At 44.9% G+C, this 21,682-nt stretch overlaps 1 pseudogene; it reads right to left on the bottom strand.

Moving 5' to 3' along the window:
- Positions 1-11,429: 11,429 nt before the first annotated feature.
- Positions 11,430-12,364, bottom strand: LOC119849853 (annotated as a pseudogene).
- Between the last annotated feature and the right edge of the window lie 9,318 nt (positions 12,365-21,682).

Raw genomic sequence — 21,682 nt, 5'->3', positions numbered from 1 at the left:
CCCCAGGATGGGTGTGGAATTTTCCCTGGTTACTGAGTGAGGGCTCAGCCCTCTTCTTTGTGGTATTATTGTAAAGAAAACCCTAGATATTGAACCCGGCTCTGGTTGCCTCCGGCTACACCTGGAAGAAGGGTTACATGTATGTCATCTGGATTTCTCCAGAACCTGAAAAGATCACAAGTCTCACCCTTCAGTCAATCACTTGTCAGCAAACAAAAGTCTAGTAGCTCGTCAGAACCTGAGGAGAACAAGTCAGAGATTAACTCAGAGACAATCACTCTGTAGCCTCTATCCGGAGAGGTAACAGGCATTGCGATCAGTATAGAAAACATTAATTACCTGGGCTTTAACTCTCTAGTACATAGTAAACCCAGCACCTGTTTTTCAGGCATCATGAGGGTTTGCAGGGAGTGCATTTAAAATTCAAATGCAAGTGGATCTTCATTTCCCATATGAAAGTAGTCTATTGCTCTCTGACTGCCTATGACCTGTATTCATAAAATCCATAGCAAACTGGAATGGTATTGGGACAGACATGGAACTGAGCTGCCATAATGAATGTGTAGGTTAAACCCAGTTCTTGGGATGTTTATGTTATGGCTATCTGGCATTAACTATCGGGATGTTTATGTTATGGCTATATTAGGTGAAAGCAGTATGGATCTTCTTAGTTTAACAGCAGGCTGCTGGAAAACAAGCAGGAAGGGAAGCAACAGCCCAAGAAAAGCTGTCGCTCAGTAGCCACCCCAAGGATTTTGAGAGACAATACTGGAGCTACAAGCTGGGAACTTGGGAAGAACCTATTTACGGACTCCAGCCATATTACCCAGATTATTTTGACAGCACTTGGAGTCTGTACACAGGTGGAGCAGCTGTTGTGAGAAGCTCTTTAGACTGACAGGCACAGACACTGCTGAGGAAGTCTGAAGCCCCTCGGACAGCCTGGGTCCCCATCAGAGCGGGAAGGCTTGGGGTCAGAGATGTATACAGATTGTTGTTTGAAAACCCTTTTATTCTCCCATGTTACACTGCTGTTCAGATTAAACAGTATTTTGGGTCAAGTAGTCTGGCTGGTCACTTGTCTCACCACTAGTCACAGACTCCCAGAGGGAAGAACCACAGGTGCTGAACCCACTGGAACCTGCTGAGCCAGGACAGTCCCCGCACAGTGAGCTGTAGCCAGGGCCCAGTCTGAGGGCGGGAGGATGGCGGGATTCCACCCCAGGAGAGGGAAGGTTACGAGGCCTGACATCTGGCACTTGGACACCAGAGAGGGGTCAGAGATGTCGGTAGCCCTGTTATTCTGAGGGATCTCTACGGGGCAGAAAGGCTGGAGCCCACAGCCAGTCAGGAAATAGAAATATGCTTCATCGGACCTTTTACCACAGAGCAACACAGCTCTGACCTCCTGCACTCACAATTAATCCAGAGAACAAGACCTTTGAAAATGCATTTGCTAATTAAATTTCCAGGAACAAATAAACCTGAGGCGATTTGGGAACTAGTCACTGATATTCTGTGGGGTCAACTCTCACTCAGCCGCTGGCAGGATCGGAGCCAGAGCACATGGCACCTCTAGAAATGGGAGCCCTTGAGAAATCCTGACACGGGGTATCAGGGTTTTAACACTCCGAGTTCGCTTTGAATGTCAGATTTCTGTGTAGCTTGAATGACCCACCGTGAAGCAGATGTAAGGGAGCTACCTAGCTACCTAGCGCTGCCTGCCCTCCAGCCCCGTCACTGCATTACCTCGACAGCCAGTTGAGTCCTCTGCCGCTGCACGGAACCTCTGCAAATGGAAACAGCTTCCAGCCTTTCCCGTTCACTTCACATTTTAAAGATAGTGAAACCTGCCAATGTACCCAATTCCTGCTAGAAGAGGAGCCGCTGACACCAGAGGTCTTCACCCTAAAGGACAAGGAGTCATCGGAGAGCTTGCACGGGCAGCAGGCAGTATCTGTTCAGATATGGAGGCAGGTGTCTTTATGAAGCATGCCTGATATTCCCTTGGGGACGCTTGACCATCAGGGAACCTCAGCTGCTTGGCTTCCTGTGCACCAGCTTTAACCCCCATCACAGCCAATGGCAAACTGCAGGAGGCGAAATCACAGGGGACGTGCTCAACTGGGTTAGCCCTGGGTTAGTCCTCACTGGAAATGCCATGGTCAGGGTAGGCTGCAAAAGGGAGAGCAGATACTCCCAAGACTGGAGGGTAACACTGGAGTTAAATGCCCCAACCAGTCACAAACTGTGCTTCTGATCCCCCACACTGGTTATCAAGACGCAAAAAAGAAATCACACAGCCCCCTTTATTGCATTTCAGTTCTCTGGCTCCCAGTCAGCACCTAGGTCCAGTACAGTGAGAAGTTATTTAAAAAACTCTACTTACATATGCAAAATGTTCTTCTGACCTCAAAGGGTCAGCCTTGTCACCAGGTCAGTACACGTTTGGATCTTACCCAAAATACAGTGTTTCCATCCAATCTTTTGTTGTGTTAAAAGCTAAAAGAAAGTAGAAGAGAGATGTTGAATGCTGAAACAGTCACATACATACAAAGTCTTCAAAATCCATCAGGTTCCTAGCAGTATTGGTGAGTCTGCTGGCTTGAAAGTCGGACTGGAACACATCCACGGCTTGGATGGGTCACTCAGCCCTTTGTTCAATGCTTTGTTTGTAGAAAGGTTAATCCAGAGGTAAGAAGCAGGAATGAAGACAAGATGCAGGAGTGAAGACAAAATGGAGAAGATGCTGCTGACTTTTATAGTCTTTTGCCATGCAGCTTGACTTCTTTTGTTCCAAACACAAGCTGCCCAGCACATGGCCTGGAAGTCTTAGAGTTCTGTCCATATGTATGCCCCTGGATGCCTTGCTGAGTAATAAGGTTTATCCCTTGCCTTATCTCAATGGGTCAATTGTATAGAAAATGTCCCTTGATGGGCCATCAAGCAGTCTAGGCAGTGCTAATGCCAATCTCTCTGGGAGTGTCACCCAGATGCACAGCACAGACATACCAAACCTATAACTTACAATACAGAGGTAATATGAACACATACATGAGATGATCATATATGGCAAATTATAACATTTCTCCAGATACCTTACATGGCAGATCTGTCACAACTCATTCCAATTTTAAAATACTAGTATTCATAATACCCTAAAGTGCCCCTCCCCCAAAAAAATCAATACAGTGTCACCAATATGTGGAACAGCACTGGTCTCAGTACAGACCCATGGGGGCACCACTATTTACCCCTCTCCGTTTTGAAAACTAACCATTTATTGCTTCCCTTTGTTTCCTGTCTTTAAACCAGTTAGTGATCCATGAGAGGACCTTCCTTCTTATCCCAGGACAGCTTTCTTTGCTTAAGAGCCTTTGGCATGGGAGATTGTCAAAAGCTTTCTGAAAGTCCAAATACACTATGTGTCATGAATCACCCTTCCCCACATGTTGGTTGACCCGCTCAAAGAATTCTAATAGATTCGTGAGTCATGGTTTCTCTTTCCAAAAGGCATGCTTACTTTTCCCAACAAATCATGTTCATGTATGTCTGATAATTCAGCCCCTTACTATAGTTTCAACCAATTTGCCTGATACTGAAGTCAGGATTACTGGCCTGTATTGCCAGGGTCACCTGTGAAGACTTTTTTTTTAAAATGAGCACCACATCTACCAGTCATTAAGAACAGAGGCTTATTTAAGCCATAGGTCACATACTACAGTTTGAAGTTCTGCAATTTGGTATTTGAGTTTCATCAGAACTCTTTGGTGAATATCATCTGGTCCTAGTGACTTAAATCTGTTTCATTAGATCTGTCAACCCCCCACCACAAAAAATGGCTCATCTGTGGGCATCTCCTTCACGTCTTCTGCAGTGAAAACTGATGGAAAGAATTCAATTAGCTTCTGTGCAACAGATCCATCTTCCTTAAGTGCTCCTTCACCAACTCAACTCTCCATTGGCCCAACTCACTGTTTGGTTACCAGGCTCACCGCTTCTGATGTACTTGGAAAAAATAGCTTGTACTTTTTGTGTCATTTTCTAGTTCTTTTTCAGACCTTTTGAACTAGGTACCATATCAGCAAGCCCCATTCCACAAGTACGAGTCACACCCAAAACAAATCATGAGATTGATTTACAATAATGAGATTTCAAAATATACTAATGTAGGGTTTGTTTTCACTTGTCTTTGGTTTCTCAGCCTTTGGGCTCACTTGCTTCGGGTTTTCTAGCTTCTCTGAAACTCACCTTTTAAAATAAAGTTTTCTAAGATAACTGAAAGCTGAGGTTCTTTTGAAGTCTCTTGATCCCAGCAGTTGGGGCTTTCAGAAAGACAAGCAATTGTGCGATACTCCCAATAAAATCCCAAGAGGGCTCCCTGCTGGCACTAACTAAAGTGGAGCACCCAAACAACAAAGGCACTGAGGGTTAGTTAGTGGACAGTTCTGGTCATGCAGTTAGTCCCTCTGCATTGGCTAACAGAGCCTCCTGTTGTAAGGAACAAGGTTATGCCACAGACAGCCGTACATAACATGGACGGGCTCGCAGAGTTGCTGTAGTGTTGTGTTTAAGAGCCTTCTGGAAAGTAACTAGCCTTTAAACAGAAGTGAAAGCAATGTCGCCAACTCTTACGATGTCAGGAGTCTCATGATAATTATTGTTTTGTAGAGGTCCTGGAGTCAGGTGGATATGAGATGATTTCAGCTGGCATTCCTAAAGAAAAATGAAGTTTCTAGTCCTTGTGGCTATGGAGAATGCATCAAAATGTGACCCTACTGCCCCATAAATGCTCAAAGAGCAAAAGGCAAATAAAAAGAACTCAACATCTGTTATTTTTACATAATCTCATGATTATAAAGCCAATCTCATGGGTTTTCGTGTGCCTGATTCATGATTTTTGAACATTTCAGATTTGTAGTACTGTGAAAGTGACTTGAAAAAGTCTGTTTCACTCCTGTTTAAGATCAGCTTCTAGTCTATTATTTGTAGTGGGGTAACACCCCTAGGGCCCCAGGCAGGTGCTGTATAAACTCACAGGACCTTGCCCTAGGAGGATGTTTCCAAAGTTAAATGATGCATTCAAAGCTTGGTGAGCTGCAAAAAAGTGATAGAAAGTCTTCTAGATTTTGCTACAATTGTTTCAATGGTTGTATTCAAGAGTTTGTAACAAAGTAAGAATGTACATTAACATTTTAAACCTAACCAGTGACCCTTAAGTGACTTGACACAAGATGTGAGAACATGTTCGTATTAATGGGTCTAGTATTTATTTCATTCTCTTTTTCATATGGGAATTAGATGCAGTGCTCCTATGAGCTAATTTCTCAGTTATCTGCAAAAAAAACCCTACAGTTTTCAGATGCGTAAAGAGCCCCAGGAACCATGATTAAAGTTGCCCCTCCCCCAATCTGAAATGGCACCCCTCCTTCTCTTAGTTAGACTCAAGAGACTGAACTTCTTGACACTATCAGGCTAACGCAGGTTTTCTAATTCGTTAATCACTCCCATGGCTCTTTTCTGAACCCCGCTCCAGTGTATTAACGTCCTTCGTAAACTGTACACACCAGAACTGACAGATGATCCTAGCAATGGCCACACCAATGCCAAACACAGAGGGAAAATAACCTCTCTGCTCAACCTCAAGATTCCCCTGGTTGTACATCCCAGATTGCACTAACTTTTTCAGATGTAGCGCTACACAGGGAACTCATGTTCAACTGACTGTCCACTATGACCCTCGAGCATCTTTGAGAGTCACTGCTTCCCAGAGGTGGGTCCCCCATATGGCAAGGATGGCCTGCATCCCTTGTCCCTAGATGTACACTTCTACATTGAGCTGTATTAAAACACATATTGCTTAGGCACCGAATGACTATGTGAGTTGCCCAAGGTCATAGAAGAAGTCTTTGGAAGAGCCTGGAACTGAAGCCAGTCCTCTGAGTCCCCAGGCCATCACTTTAACCACTTCCTCTCTGGGGCTAGTGGCTGGGGAAGGGACAGCTGGCAGCTCAGCATGCTGAGATTACCAGAAACTCAGGGAATTAAACTCCGGTGACATCACTAAACAGGAGCCCAAGAACAACTCCTTTTCCAGATGACAATACTGAGTCATGTTTTCTCCTGAATCTATTCAGGGGCAAATCCATCAGCCTGGGCATGGAGCAGGGTCATAGTGGACATGTAACTCCACATGAGCTTCCAGTGTGATGCAAAATAGGCTAATGTGACCCATAGGAACATAGGACTGGAAGGGACCTCCTGGGTCCAAGAATCATAGAATCATAGAATCATAGAATATCAGGGTTGGAAGGGACCCCAGAAGGTCATCTAGTCCAACCCCCTGCTCAAAGCAGGACCAAGTCCCAGTTAAATCATCCCAGCCAGGGCTTTGTCAAGCCTGACCTTAAAAACCTCTAAGGAAGGAGATTCTACCACCTCCCTAGGTAACGCATTCCAGTGTTTCACCACCCTCTTAGTGAAAAAGTTTTTCCTAATATCCAATCTAAACCTCCCCCATTGCAACTTGAGACCATTACTCCTCGTTCTGTCATCTGCTACCATTGAGAACAGTCTAGAGCCATCCTCTTTGAAACCCCCTTTCAGGTAGTTGAAAGCAGCTATCAAATCCCCCCTCATTCTTCTCTTCTGCAGACTAAACAATCCCAGCTCCCTCAGCCTCTCCTCATAAGTCATGTGCTCTAGACCCCTAATCATTTTCGTTGCCCTTCGTTGTACTCTTTCCAATGTATCCACATCCTTCCTGTAGTGTGGGGCCCAAAACTGGACACAGTACTCCAGATGAGGCCTCACCAGTGTCAAATAGAGGGGAACGATCACGTCCCTCGATCTGCTCGCTATGCCCCTACTTATACATCCCAAAATGCCATTGGCCTTCTTGGCAACAAGGGCACACTGCTGACTCATATCCAGCTTCTCGTCCACTGTCACCCCTAGGTCCTTTTCCGCAGAACTGCTGCCGAGCCATTCGGTCCCTAGTCTGTAGCGGTGCATTGGATTCTTCCATCCTAAGTGCAGGACCCTGCACTTATCCTTATTGAACCTCATTAGATTTCTTTTGGCCCAATCCTCCAATTTGTCTAGGTCCTTCTGTATCCTATCCCTCCCCTCCAGCGTATCTACCACTCCTCCCAGTTTAGTATCATCCGCAAATTTGCTGAGAGTGCAATCCACACCATCCTCCAGATCATTTATGAAGATATTGAACAAAACGGGCCCCAGGACCGACCCCTGGGGCACTCCACTTGACACCGGCTGCCAACTAGACATGGAGCCATTGATCACTACCCGTTGAGCCCGACAATCTAGCCAGCTTTCTACCCACCTTATAGTGCATTCATCCAGCCCATACTTCCTTAACTTGCTGACAAGAATGCTGTGGGAGACCGTGTCAAAAGCTTTGCTAAAGTCAAGAAACAATACATCCACTGCTTTCCCTTCATCCACAGAACCAGTAATCTCATCATAAAAGGCGATTAGATTAGTCAGGCATGACCTTCCCTTGGTGAATCCATGCTGACTGTTCCTGATCACTTTCCTCTCCTCTAAGTGCTTCAGGATTGATTCTTTGAGGACCTGCTCCATGATTTTTCCAGGGACTGAGGTGAGGCTGACTGGCCTGTAGTTCCCAGGATCCTCCTTCTTCCCTTTTTTAAAGATGGGCACTACATTAGCCTTTTTCCAGTCATCCGGGACTTCCCCCGTTCGCCACGAGTTTTCAAAGATAATGGCCAAGGGCTCTGCAATCACAGCCGCCAATTCCTTCAGCACTCTCGGATGCAATTCGTCCGGCCCCATGGACTTGTGCACGTCCAGCTTTTCTAAATAGTCCCTAACCACCTCTATCTCTACAGAGGGCTGGCCATCTCTTCCCCATTTTGTGTTGCCCAGAACCAAGTCCCCTGCTTATGGCAGGCATCCCAAGTATATCATCCAGTGCATGAACCTGTCAAGCTCCATCTTAAAACCAGCTGGGTTGTTTGCCCCACCTGCTCCTGTTGGGAGACTGTTCCAGAACCTCCCTCCTCGGATGGTCAGAAACCTCCTTCTCCTTCCAACCTCAGTTTGCTCCTGGCAAGTTTCTTCCCATTTCTTCTTGTGCCAACACTGTCCTTTAGCTTCAGGAGTTTGTCTACCTCCCTGGTGTTTGCCCCCTGCTCCCCATCTATATTTATAGAACAATCCCCACTCAGCCTGTGTTTTGTTAGGGTAAATGAGCCAAGCTCTTCCATTCTCCTCGAAGCCAGGCCCTCCATTTCCCTCCCCATTCTAGGAGTCCTTCTCAGCACCTGTTCCAGTTTGAGTTCATCTTTCTGGAACAGGAATGACCAGAATTTGACTAAGTTTGTCAGAGGAGATCTCACCAGTGCCTGGTATAGTGATATTAATACTTCCCTGTCCCTGTCCCTGTCCCTGTCTCACCTGACACATTCAAGGATCTCATAAGCCTTGTCACAGCCACATCACATCAGTGGCTCACAGTCATCCTGGAACTGACTAATAGAGCCAGGACTTTTTCCTTCTCTGTCATTTCCAAGTTACTCTTGGCTGTATAAACTGGGTGTAGTGAGCAGAAATAGGGAAGACTGAGAGCTGACTTGATGACAGTGTACAAGCATCATCACAGGGACAAAACATCAGGTATTAATGGGCTCTTTAATCTAGCAGGGAAAGGTATAAAAAGAACCAATGGCTGGAAACTGAAGCCAGACAAGTTAAATGTAGAAATGAGGCACACATTTTTCACAGAGAGGGTGCTTAACCAGTGGAAAAATCTCTGAAGGTAGGTGGTGGAGTCTGCTGATACTTCCAAATCAAAACTAGATGCCTTCCTGGAAGATACACTTTAGATGAAGACAAGTTATTCATTAGTCAAACACAAGTCATTGAGCTCAATACAGGGGTAACTGGGTCAAATTCTGCTGATAATTTTTCATACCTGGCCCAAGCTTTACAGCATACAAAGGGGTTCTACTTCCCCTCATTTACCACAGGTTTCATCTTCAATACCCATTAGGATCACGGTGTGGTACTCCTACTGGGGAGAGGGGTCAAGGCACAGACACTTGTCCCTCTTTCACCACCTGGTGCTACTGCCGGGGAGTGGGGTTGTGGCATCAAGGCTTATGCTACTCCCCGCCCCCCCACCCAGTGGTCTTTCCACACCCCAATCTGCCCAGACCCCTTCCCTCCTCCCTTACTCAGGAACCCCCCACCATGCTAGTTGCTGGGATCAGCCTTTGTCAGGGTTCCTTCCCCACTCTGAACTCTAGGGTACAGATGCGGGGACCCACATGAAAGACCCCCTAAGCTTATTCTTACCAGCTTAGGTTAAAACTTCCCCAAGGCACAGATTCCCTTCTTGCTTTGGGGTAACTGCCACCACCAAGTGATTTAACAAACAATTAGGGAAAGGACCACTTGGAGTCCTATTCACCCAAAATATTCCCCCAAGTCTACACCCCCTTTCCTGGGGAGGTTTGAGAATAATATCCTAACCAACTGGTTACAAAGGGACTACAGATGCAAACCCCTTGGTCTTAGAACAATGGAGAAATCAGTCAGGTTCTTAAAATAAGGATTTTATTTAAAGAGAAAAAGGTAAAGGAATCACCTCTGAAAATTTAGGCTGGTAGTTAGCCTTACAGAGTTGCAGAAAATTCAAAGAGCACAGAGGAACCCTCTCTAGCCTTAGTTTCAAAGTTACAACAAAACAGGGATAAACCTCCCTCTAGCAAAGGGAAAATTCACAAGTTGAGAAAACAAAGATAAACTAATACGCCTTGTTACTTACAAGTTTGAAATATGAGAGACTTGTTCAGAAAGATTTGGAGAACGTGGATTGATGTCTGGTCCCTCTTAGTCCCAAGAGAGAAAGGCCACAGAAACAAAGAACCCAAAACAAAACCTCTCCCCCAGGCCAGATTTGAAAGTATATTTTGTCCATTGCTTCCTTTGGTCAGGTGCCAACCAGGTTACTTGAGCTTCTTAACCTCTTACAGGTAAGGAGGAATTTAGGCTACCCCTATGGTTATGACAGCCTTGGTTCTGGCTTGAAGCAACACCAGCTCCTCCTTTTCTCCTAAGATCCGCCTCTTGCCCCATCTTTTCCCCTGAGCCCCCTGCTCCTCCACTTCTCCTGAGGCTCCATCTACTAGGCAGGCTGGAGCCAGTCCATAGTAAGAGCTGTCTCGGGAGCCCAGGCTTCTGTGGGGAACCCCAGGCTCTCCAAATTCCTTTGGTTTTATATTCAGGAAGGTGGGGCTAAAGGTTGGGGGCTTTGCTTGGGACCCAAGCCCCGGCCAGGTCAGGTGGATGGTCTGGGGCTCCTCACAGTGGCTCTGGCTCACGGGGCAGCTCTTACCATGGCCTGGCTCTGGCTTCAGTTCTGGAGATGGGGGTGGAGCCTCGGCAGAAGAGGAGGAGTAGTGGGTGGGGCAACAAATACGAAGAAGAGGGCCAATGGCAGAGTCACCCAGGGGATGGGGCTCCTGCATGTGTCCCACTTTTGCCTTTTGAAAAGATGGTCACCCTATAGTTAATGGGCTGGGCTGGGACAGGAGCTAGCTGTGCCTCTGTGTGGGAGCTGAGGACCATTTAAATTCCTTTGCAAACAGCTTAGGGAGCACAAACAGAGGGGCCTGGGTGGGAACATGGCCTGAGTCTCTTGCCAGGACTCCTGTGTGTCAGAATCTCACTCACACAGGCAGCTCTGCTCTGCCTCAGTGGGGAGTGGGTTGAGTAGGTGTGCTGTGTGCAGAACCATCAATGGGGAAGGGGTTGCCTAAATGGCTTCTTCTGAGGCTCCAGCATTAATCATGTTTCTGACAAGACCCAGTCAAAATTACCTGGCGAGGGGATAGGGGAAGGGTGGGTGTCCATACCCCTTGAATAGCTCCTGTCCACAGCTGGTGCAACACTTTCAGAATGTGCAGCACCCAGAGCGCTCAGGAAGGGCCAGGACAGTGATTGCAGAACAGCCCTGCAGCTTTTGTCATGGTCTGGGGATGTTTAGCCAGAGACAGGACAAGGACAGGCCAGGTGTAATAGGAAACAACATCCACATCCCTTCTCTTTATAGACTTTCTCAAGAGGAATTCTGGGGTTGGAGCAGCCACCAATATCGCTCCTTATTGGCCAACATCCCACCAGTCCCCTGGCTCTCCATGAACACAGTCACATTGTAAATGCTGCTGCCTGCCTTGGTCTCCTTCCCCGAAGGGCACTGTCCTCCCTCACCAGCCCTTCTCCCATTGCTCCAGGCCTTAGACCATGTCATAACCTCTCTCTACAGAGTGGAGATCAATAGCTCATGTCATCTTGGATGTAAGGGTGCAGGATGGAATAGGAGGTCCATGCTTTTCGTTCCCAGTGTCACTAGTGATGGAGCCGGGTGATGAACTGAATTTTTACTTGATGAACACCCTGATTATCCTCGCAAGAAGGTGTTTGCTTTTCACACTGTACACAACTGAGTTCATCAGGGCGGGACCAGCAGGGAGATGTAGTTCAGGTTAATACAAAGTAATGGGGAAGAGCTATTCTCGAATCTGTGTACCACAGACAGGCTGATGTATGGTAAGTAGAAGATCAGGACAGCACAGAGGTGGGAGACACAGGTGTTCAGGGCCCTGAGGCAGTCTGCATGGGACACGACACTGAGCACTGTTTTGAGGATCATCATGTAAGAAAGGAAGATGAGCTGTGAGTCCAACCCCATTGTTAAGAGTTTAGCAAACAAGCCATAGATATTGTTTACTGTGATGTCTGAACAAGCCATCGTCATGACCTCCTGATGCACGCAGTAGGAATGGGAGAGGACATTGGCTCAACAGTATTGGTAGTGTTTCAGAAGAATGGGGAGTGGGAATATTATGGCCACCTCTCTTAGCACAAACACCAGTCCCATCTTTGCTATTCTCGGCAGGGTTAAGATGGAGACATATCTCAGTGGGTTACAGATCACAATGAAGCAGTCAAAGGCCATCAACAAGAGTATGGAGGATTCAGTTCATTGAAGCAAGGGGATGAAGAACAGCTGGGCTAAACAGACATCGAGGCTGATCTCCCTAGAGTTAAACAAGAATATGCCCAGTATCGTTGGTATGGTGGCTATTAATACACCAAGCTCTGTGACAGCCAACATGGAAAGGAAAATATACATGGGCTCATGCAGGCTTGGATCTGTTTTTATAATGAACAGAATGACTGAATTTCCTACTATCAAGATAACATATTTTAAACAGAAGGGGATAGAGATCCAGAGATTGACATCTTCCTGCCCAGGTATCACAATGAGAAAGAACACTGCAGAATTTAATTTGGTATTATTGACAGCTGACATAATGTACTGGGCAGTTTTCAACTTTTCTTCCTGAAAGGAAAAAGAAAAGAAGACTAGATGATGTTTAATGAGACATCTTTCTGCTCTCTGTGCAGATCTAGAGACTCACAGGAGCTCAAGGAATTTCAGCAAGAACAGCATCGATAGGAAGATAGGCATTGCCAGATTGGATCAGTCCTGTTCACTCAGTATCCAGTGGCTAGTTCGAGATGCTTCAGATGAAGGTGGAAAAAACCCTGCTGTCATGATTCCCTCCCCACTCTGAACTCTGCAGTACAGATGTGGGACCCGCATGAAAGACCCACTAAGCTTATTTCTGCCAGTTTAGATTAAAAACTTCCCCAAGGCACAAATTCTTTCCTTGTCCTTGGACGGTATTGCTGTCACCACCAAGTGATTTAGACAAAAATTCAGGAAAAAGGCCCCAAAATATCTCCCCAAGCCTCTTCACCCCCTTTCCTGCGGAGGCTTGAGAATAATATCCTCACCAATTGGTTACAATTTGAGCACAAATAAAGCCCCTTGGTTTTTAGGACACTGAAAATCAATCAGGTTCTTAAGAGAAGAATTTTACTTTAAAAAAAGTAAAAGAATGACACTTGCAAAAATCAGGATGGAAGGTACTTTTTTAAGGTAATAAAAAGATTTAAAACACAGAGGATTCCCCTCTAGGCTCAGCTTCAAAGTTATAAAAAACCCAGGAATAAAACTCACTCTTAGCATAAGGAAAATTCACAAGCTAAAACAAAAGATAACCTAACACATTTCCTTGCCATTACTTATAATTTTTGTAATCTTAGATACTCATTTATGGTATGTTTTCAGGAGCTGTTATACCTTCCTGGTCTCTCTCCGTCCAGAGAGGGAACAAACAAAGAGCACAAACAAACCCTTCCCTGCCCAGATTTGAAAGCATCTTCTTTTCTCATTGGCCCTTTTGGTCAAATGCCAACTAGTTTATTTGAACTTCTTACCCCTTACAGGTACAGATTCAGTACAGCTACCCAGGAAGGATTTTATGCCACCCTTGTCTGTGTTTATGACACCTGCAATAGGGAGCTATGAGATAACCAGCTCTCAGGGAAAGTTTTCCCCTGAGACCCAATATTTAGACATTATTTGTGGTGTAAGTCAGGAAGATTTAGAGCCCTTCAAAGACTTATTTAAAAAAAATCCTCACTGTTGCAATTAGATTTGACTGAGTTCCACAGCCTAATTGAGCACTGTGTGATTTTACAATTGTGATCTTCACACAGACTTGATTTCTGGCCTTCCACTTTCTGAGTGTGGCCCTTTGTATCATGAAATATGGGTAAACACATGGCAAGTGCATGGTGAAAATGGTATTTGTGTGTCCTGCATTCAGGCTATTTATCAATGTGTTTCATTGTTTCCTTATGCATATTTTTTTTATTTTTTCCACTCCTGAAAGTTTAAAGTATGCCACTGCCACTTTGCAGTTTTGTGGGATAAATTCTTAGGGTCAGGTGCTTAATTCAATAGCATTGACTTCAACAGTGTAACTCCAGATTCACGTGTATAAATTCAATCAGAAAAAGGCTCCATTAACTTTCCCTTACCAAAAGCCCCCAGTGATACACTCTGACCCCTAAGAATTCCTCCAAGAGAAGCTGAAGTGATTTAACTGCCCAGTGTTGATGGAATCCAGAGCATTCAATCATCCTACTGGCCTCTGTTCATCCTCACAGGACCTGCATCCTCTCCCCATGCAAGTGTCTGTAGATATCAGGCAAGTTACAAGCTAACACAGACAGTTACTTCAGCTGGGTGCAGGAGGGGGTGGCATCACAAGTGAATGAAGATTTCAAACACTGGTGTTGCACTAATATCAGGTTGTGTGTGCAAGTTACTTCAGCCATGCTCATGTAAGATGTGATTGGCATAAATTACATAAACCACTATTGCACTCCTATTTTCTGCATGTCAGCTCTACTCTGCTGAAACACAGACCAGCGGTTCTGTTCTCATAACTTTTTGAAAAATCGTTTACATGTATTGCCGAGGGTTTGTGTTCATGACCCTGAGTGTAAGTGTTAGAAACAGCTTCTGGTCAGTTATCAGGAGACAGTATCATACAACTGTTCACTGTACAAAGAGTTAATAGCAGAAACCCATTGCAAACAATATGTGGAGTACTTTTGACATACTTTCTAAAGCCAAAACCATTAAGCAGTAAAGTTACCACTGCTCCTTCCTGTAGAGATTCCAACAATTCTGCTGCTGGCTTTTGATATATCTCATGAAAGCTTAGTTTGTAATATTTGTATATTTCTCTCAGCCCTCATGAAGTCGCTTGTTGGCAAACAAATGTCTAGTGGCTCCGCTGTCCCTGGGTTAATAGCTGACTGGTTCTCCTCAGCTTCTGTTCTGTCAGTCTGTAGCCTGTATGTGGAGTGGTAACAGGCATTGAGACCAGTAAAGAAAATATTCATTCCCTGAGCTCTGACTCATTAGTACATAGTAACCCCAGCACCTGTTATTCATCCACGATGAGGGTTTGCAGGAAGTGGATTTCAAAGTCAAATGCATGAATATTCATGGAAATGGAACTCTCTCTCTTTCTCTCTCTCTCCACAGCATTTGGGAACAACATAATCAATATTTATTTGAGCATAAGCTTTCATGAGCTACAGCTCACTTCATCGAAAGCTTATGCTCAAATAAATTTGTTAGTCTCTAAGGTGCCACAAGTCCTCCTTCTCTTTTTTGTGAATACAGACTAACACAGCTGCTTCTCTGAAACTTAATCAATGTGTATGTTAAACCCTGTTTTTGGGATGTGTGTTGTAGAGCTATATTGGATTAACTATTGGGATGTTAATGTTATGGTTGTATTGTTATGATATTAAGGCTCATCTTAGTTTAATAGCAGGCTGCTGGAAAACAAGCAGGAAGGGAAACAACAGCTCAAGAAAAGCCATTGCTCGGTCAGTACCCCAGGGAAGTCGAGAAACAGCACCAGAGCTATGAGGTGGGAAGAGCAAATTTCTGGGCTCCAGCCACGCTTTATTCCTGCTGTTGAGATTAAACAGTATTTTGGTTCAAGAAAGCTGACTGGTCATTTGTCTCACCACTAGTCACAGACTCCCAGAGGGGAGAACCACAGGTGCTGAACCCACTCGGCCCAGCTCAGCAAGCACAGGTGACCTGCAGTGTGCTGTAGCCAGGGCCCATCTGAGGGTGGGAGGATGGTGGGATTACACCCCATAAAAGAAAAGGAGTACTTGTGGCACCTTAGAGACTAACTAATTTATTAGAGCATAAGCTTTCGTGAGCTAAGGGAAGACTACGAGGATATCTGGCACTGAGGGACCAAAGAGGGGTCAGAGATGCCGGTAGCCCTGTTATTCTGAGGGATCTCTACAGGGCAGAAAGGCTGGAGCCCGCAGCCAGTCAGGAAATAGAAATATGCGTCATCGGACCTGTTACCACAGAGCAACTCAGCTCTGAACTCCTGCGCTCACAATTAAGTTAGAGAATAAGACCTTTGAAAATGCATTTGCTGATTACATTTCCAGGAGCAAATAAACCTGAGGCAATTTGGGAACTAGTCACTGATATTCCGTGTGGTCACCTCTCACTCAGCTCCTGGCAGGATCGGGCCCAGATCACACGGCATCTCTAGAAATGGGACCCCTTGAGAAATCCTGACATGGGACATCGGGGTTTTAACACTCCGAGTTCGCTTTGAATGTCAGATTTCTGTGTAGCTTAAATGACCCACCATGGAGCATGGGCAGATGTAAGGGAGCTACCTAGCTACCTAGCGCTGCCTGCCTTCCAGCCCCATCACTGTGTTACCCCGATAGCCCCGCTGAGCCCTCTGCCGCTGCACAGAACCTCTGCCAATGGAAACAGCTTCCAGCCTTTTCCCTTCACTTTGCATTTTAAAGACAGTGAAACCTGCCAATGTACCCAATTCCTGCTAAAAGGGGAGCCGCTGACACCAGAGGTCTTCACGGTAAAGGACAAGGAGTCATCAGAGAGGTGGCACGGGCACCAGGCAGTATCTGTTCAGTTAGGGAGGCAACTGTCTTTATGAAGCATGTTTGCACATTCTCTTGGGTGCACTCAGCCATCCGGGAACCTCAGCTGCTTGACTTTCTGTGCACCAGCTTTAGCTCCCATCTCGGCCAATGGCAAACTGCAGGAGGCCAAATCACAGGGGATGCCTGCTTATGCCAGCCAACCTTACTGCAGTGCCAGTCCTGCTGCAGGCTCTATTCCTGGAATCCGGGCTTGTCATCACTGTTCATATGATTCCGATTAGTCACGTAGCTACCTTTGGTGCAGTCAAGTGGTAACGATGATGCTGTCACAGCTGTGATCTTACTGAAATAAAATAAAATAAATAAAAATAATAATAATAAATCATTAATCATTAATAATTAATAACAATATAGGACCAGATTTCTCCCCTGCAGGCCCTTTCCCTGTATTGTAAACCCAGGGTGCAAGCCAGGGAAGGCAGATTCCACAAGGTTCCCTACAGGGAAATTTGCCTCAGATCGTTCCAGTAGCAGAGGTTGGGGAGCTGAAGGGGAGCATTGTACAGGGCGGAGGAGGCTGCACAGATATGGAAAGGCTGGTTAGAGTAGTAGACTAGTTGGGAGGTTTCGACTTTTCCGTTCCCAAAATGCAGCCGTACACTCACTGCAACCATTGTTTATGTTACGAGGGAGAGGCAGATGAAAAGTCTCCAATTCTTTTGGGGATCCAAAATGTTAGCTCTGTAAACAAAGGCTATTGCATATCTATCCCACTTCGAGGGGAAAGTAACCTATATTAACGAGTTAGCATTATACAGATCCCTGTGCAGTGCAAGATGGTATAATTCTGGATTTATGCTCCTGCAAGAGTCCAAGCCTGGGTAGCTGGGAAATTGGTTGTTGTCTTCTGTTTTTCCTTGAGTGGCTTAGGTAAAGCACTCAGGTAGCTCAGTCATGTGTGTGGTACCACCTGCTGTCGTGTTGGGTGACAACGGGGCCTGGAGAGGCTGGCTGTGTCAGCAGCTGATCAGTGTGAGAGAGGCCAGCACAACTGAATGATTAGGGGTCTCCACAGTTCCACGGGATCCCAGCCTGCACTCTGGGGTTGACAACACATCAAAGAAGTTTTAGAACAAACTGATAATTTAAAAAAGAAAAATCAGAAGGACCAGATGATATTCACCCAAGAGTTCTGAAGGAACTCAAGTACCAAATTGCAGAACTACTAAATGTAACCTATCACTTGAATCAGACTCTGTACCGGATGATTCACAAATAGTTAATTTGATGCTGATTTTTTAAAAAGGCTCCAGACGTGATCCCAGAAATTAAAGGCCAGTAATCCAAACTTCAGTACTAGGTAAATTGGGTTGAAATTAATAATAAAGAACAGAATTTTCAGACAAATACATGAACATGATTTGTTGGGGAAGAGTCAACACTGTTTTTACAAAGAGAAATCATGGCTCACCAATTTATAAGAATTCTTTGAGCCGGTCAGCAAAAATGTGAGCAAGGGTGACCCAGAGGATATAGTATACTTGGACTTTCAGAAAGCCTTTGACAAGGTCCCTCACCAAAGGCTCTTAAGAAAATTAAGCAGTTATGGGATAAGAAGGATGGTTCTCTCATGGATCAGTAACTAGTTAAAACACTGGTGTGGAAACAAGGGTTAAAGGATTTGACTATAGGCCCCTCAATTATGTCAAGACAGAGCACAGTCAAGCTAACTCTGAAGTCTCATAATGCAAGATTTGGGAAAGCAGACTCTGTGTCTGAAGCGGGCGGGAAACAACAAAGAGTCAGTGTGACCTAACCTTGAAGATAATGATGTTGTGAGAACAGAAGTGAGACAGAAGTGAGAAAATAATGGAATGGGCAGGACATAACACAAATAAATTGCAGATGCTTTTAATTAATGCATTCCATAAAAGAGTATATATGTTGGTAACTTATTTTTTGTACTTTGGAGAAACTGAGGCAGAGATACTATCTGTCAGCTGTATTTCTTCACTGGCAATTGCCTGAAATAAAGCTGTCTCTGATTTTGTTGCATTCCAATCTGACAGTGAGGATTTATTTTCTTCCACACTGGAAACAAAGGGTAGGAATAAATGGTCAGTTTTCAAAATGGAGAGAGGTAACTCGTGGTGCCCCACAGGGGGTCTATACTGGGACCAGTGCTGTTCCACATATTAATAAATGATCTGGAAAAGGGGTAAGGAGTGAGATGGCAACATTTGCAGACAAGACAATATTATTCAATATACTTAAGTCCAAAGGAGACTGTGAAGAGTTACAAAGGGTTCTCACAAAATTCGATGGTTGGGCAACAAAATGGCAGATGAAATTCAGTATAGATAAATGCAAAGTAATGCACATTAGAAAACATACTCCCAAATATACCTACAAAATGATGGTTCCAAATTGGCCATTACCACTCCAGAAAGAGATCTTGGAGTCATGTATTGTTCTCTGAAAACATCCGATTAATGTGCAGAGGCAGTCAAAAAAGCTAACAGAATGCTGGGAACAATAGATGGTGGATATAATAGGCCAGGACAGGATAAACCTCCCCTGTCGCAGCTGTGGCCACTGACCACCGGTTGCAGGGTTTACCAAGGGAAGTTTTTGCTTATTATTATGCACCATGCGGGTTCCAGTGTGGCTGGGGAGGCAGTATGTGTTACTCAGCTTCCTGGGTTCATCAGTGATCTCCCTGGACTCCATAGAGATTACTGATGAACCCAGGGAGCTGAGTAATGTATACCACTGTGAGAGATTGTCACCCCTGGAGTGCAGTCTGGGAGCTGCTGGAACCTCTGTGACCCTTAATCCTCCAGCTGGGCTGGCCAATCTTACACTGCTTTATTGGTGAACACAGCCAGCCTCTCCAAGCCCTGTTATCAACCAGTATGACATCAGATGATGGTGCCACATACCCAACTCTGCTGCCTGAGTGCTTTATCTAAGCCACTCAAAGACAGGCAGGAGACAACAGCCAATTTCCTAGTTCTCCCACCTTGCATGCTTCCTAGAGTATAAACCCAGAATTACACCATCTTTCACTGCACAGGTATCTGTACAGCATCATTATTAATCTAGGTCATTAATATAGGCCACTTTCCCATTGATGTACATTTGTACACAGAGCTGAATTTTCACCAAACATGTTACTCAAGACATGCTGGTAAATATAAAGCATAAAACAACTTTATTAACTACAGAACGATGGATTTTAAGTGATTAAAAGAGATAGCAACCAGATCAAAGCAGATTACCTAGCAAATAAACAAAAATGCAGACTAAACCTAACATACTAGATAGATTAAATATGAATTAGCAATTTCTCACCCTGACTGTTGATACAAGCAGTCCACCAAGTTTCCATATGCAGGCTAGAAATCCTTTTAGCCTGAGTCCAGCACTTCCCCCAGTCCACTCTTTGTACATCTGGTGTTTCCAGGAATTGTCACCTAAAAAAATAGGTCAGGTGTGGGAATTTCCCTCACATCCTCTGCCATGAAGACCAATGCAAAGAATTTATTTAGCTTCTCCACAACAGTCTCATCTTCTTTGAGTGCTCCTTTACCACCTCAATCATCCAGTGGCCCTTCTGATTGTTTGACAGTGTTACTGCTTCTGATGTACTTTGAAAAAAAATGCTGTTAGTTTTCATTTAATTTGCTAGCAGCTTTTCAGATCTTTTGAACTAGGTACGCAATATCACCAAGCCTCATTCAAGAATTATAAGTCACTCCCCCAAAACCCATGAGATTGGTAAAAAATAATTAGATTTAAAAATACATGAATGTGGGATTCCTTTTCATTTGCCTTTGGTGTCCAAGTCGTAGGGGTCAGCTGCTTTGGATTTTCTAGCTTTTCTGCAACTTTTTTAAAACTATTTCTTTTTTTGAGAAAACAGAAAGCTGAGATTCTGTGCAGTGTCTTGATTCCAGAAGTTGGGGCTTTAAGAAAAAACAGGAAATCGTGCAAGCCTCCCAGTAAAATCCCAGGAGATGGCGCTGCTGGCCGTATCTCAAGTGGAGCACCCACAAATGAAGGAACTGAGGATTGGTTAGTGGACATTTCTGGTCACACAGACCAGTGGCAGAGACGCTCTTTCCCTCTACACTGGGATACAGAGCATCCTGCTGTAAGGAACAGGGTTACACCACACATAGCCAGACATATCAGTGACTGTCTTGCAGATTCACAGGTTCCTCAGGCACAGCTCAGAGAGTCTCCTCCTCTTGTTCAGACATGAGACATGCACAAGCTGGGTAAGCAAGGCTGTCAAGGTTCCTTTTACCAGTTTAGATAAAAACTTCCCCAAGCTACAAACTATTTTACCTTTTGCCCTTGGACTTTCTCTGCCACCACCAAACATTTAACTGGTTTTATTTTATTAGGAAAGAGCCAGTTTGGAAACGTCTTTCCCCCAAAAATCCTCACCATGACCTTGCACCCCCTTCCTGGAGAAGGTTTGATAAAAATCCTCACCAATTTGCATAGGTGAACACAGACCCAAACCCTTGGATCTTAAAAACAATGAAAAAAGCATTCAGTTTCTTACAAGAAGGATTTTAATAGAAGAAACAGTAAAAAGAATCACCTCTGTAAAATCAGGATGGTAAATACCTTACAGGGTAATTAGATTCAAAACATAGAGAATCCCTCTAGGCAAAACCTTAAGTTACAAAAAGACACAAAGACAGGAATATCCATTCTATTCAGCACAGCTTATTTTCTCAGCCATTTAAAGAAATCATAATCTAACGCATCTCTAGCTAGATTACCTACTAAGTTCTAAGACTCCATTCCTGTTCTGTCCCTTGCAAAAGCATCACACAGACAGACCCAGACCCTTTGTTTCTCTCCTCCTCCAGCTTTGAAAGTATCTTATCTTCTCATTGGTCAGGATTCAGTGCTGGCAACGGGTCTGGTGCTATTTGTTCTACCGGTTCTGGTTCTTGCCCTGTCTGGGTCTCTGGGACTGGATCCACTACTGCTGTTGCAGACATTGGCCTGGGTCCAGGTCCATCACATCTGACCGGGTCCTGGTAGAAGTTTCCGGAACAGAGCTAGGCGTGACGGCTGGTTTAGTCTGGCTGTGGGTGACCATTCCCACCCTCTTGGCTGACTTCACATGATTGGCCAAGTCTTCCCCCAACAGTATGGGGATGGGATAATCATCATAGACTGCAAAAGTCAACGTTCCTGACAAGCCCTTGTACTTTACAGGCAACTTGGCTGTAGGCAAATTGAAAGAGTTGGACTTTAAGGGTTGAATCATCAGCTGGATCTC

This window comes from Dermochelys coriacea, chromosome 1, assembly GCF_009764565.3.
Source record: "Dermochelys coriacea isolate rDerCor1 chromosome 1, rDerCor1.pri.v4, whole genome shotgun sequence".
Lineage (NCBI taxonomy): Eukaryota > Metazoa > Chordata > Testudines > Dermochelyidae > Dermochelys > Dermochelys coriacea.
Note: the sequence above shows the minus strand (reverse complement) of the source record. Positions and strands in the feature narration are given on the sequence as shown.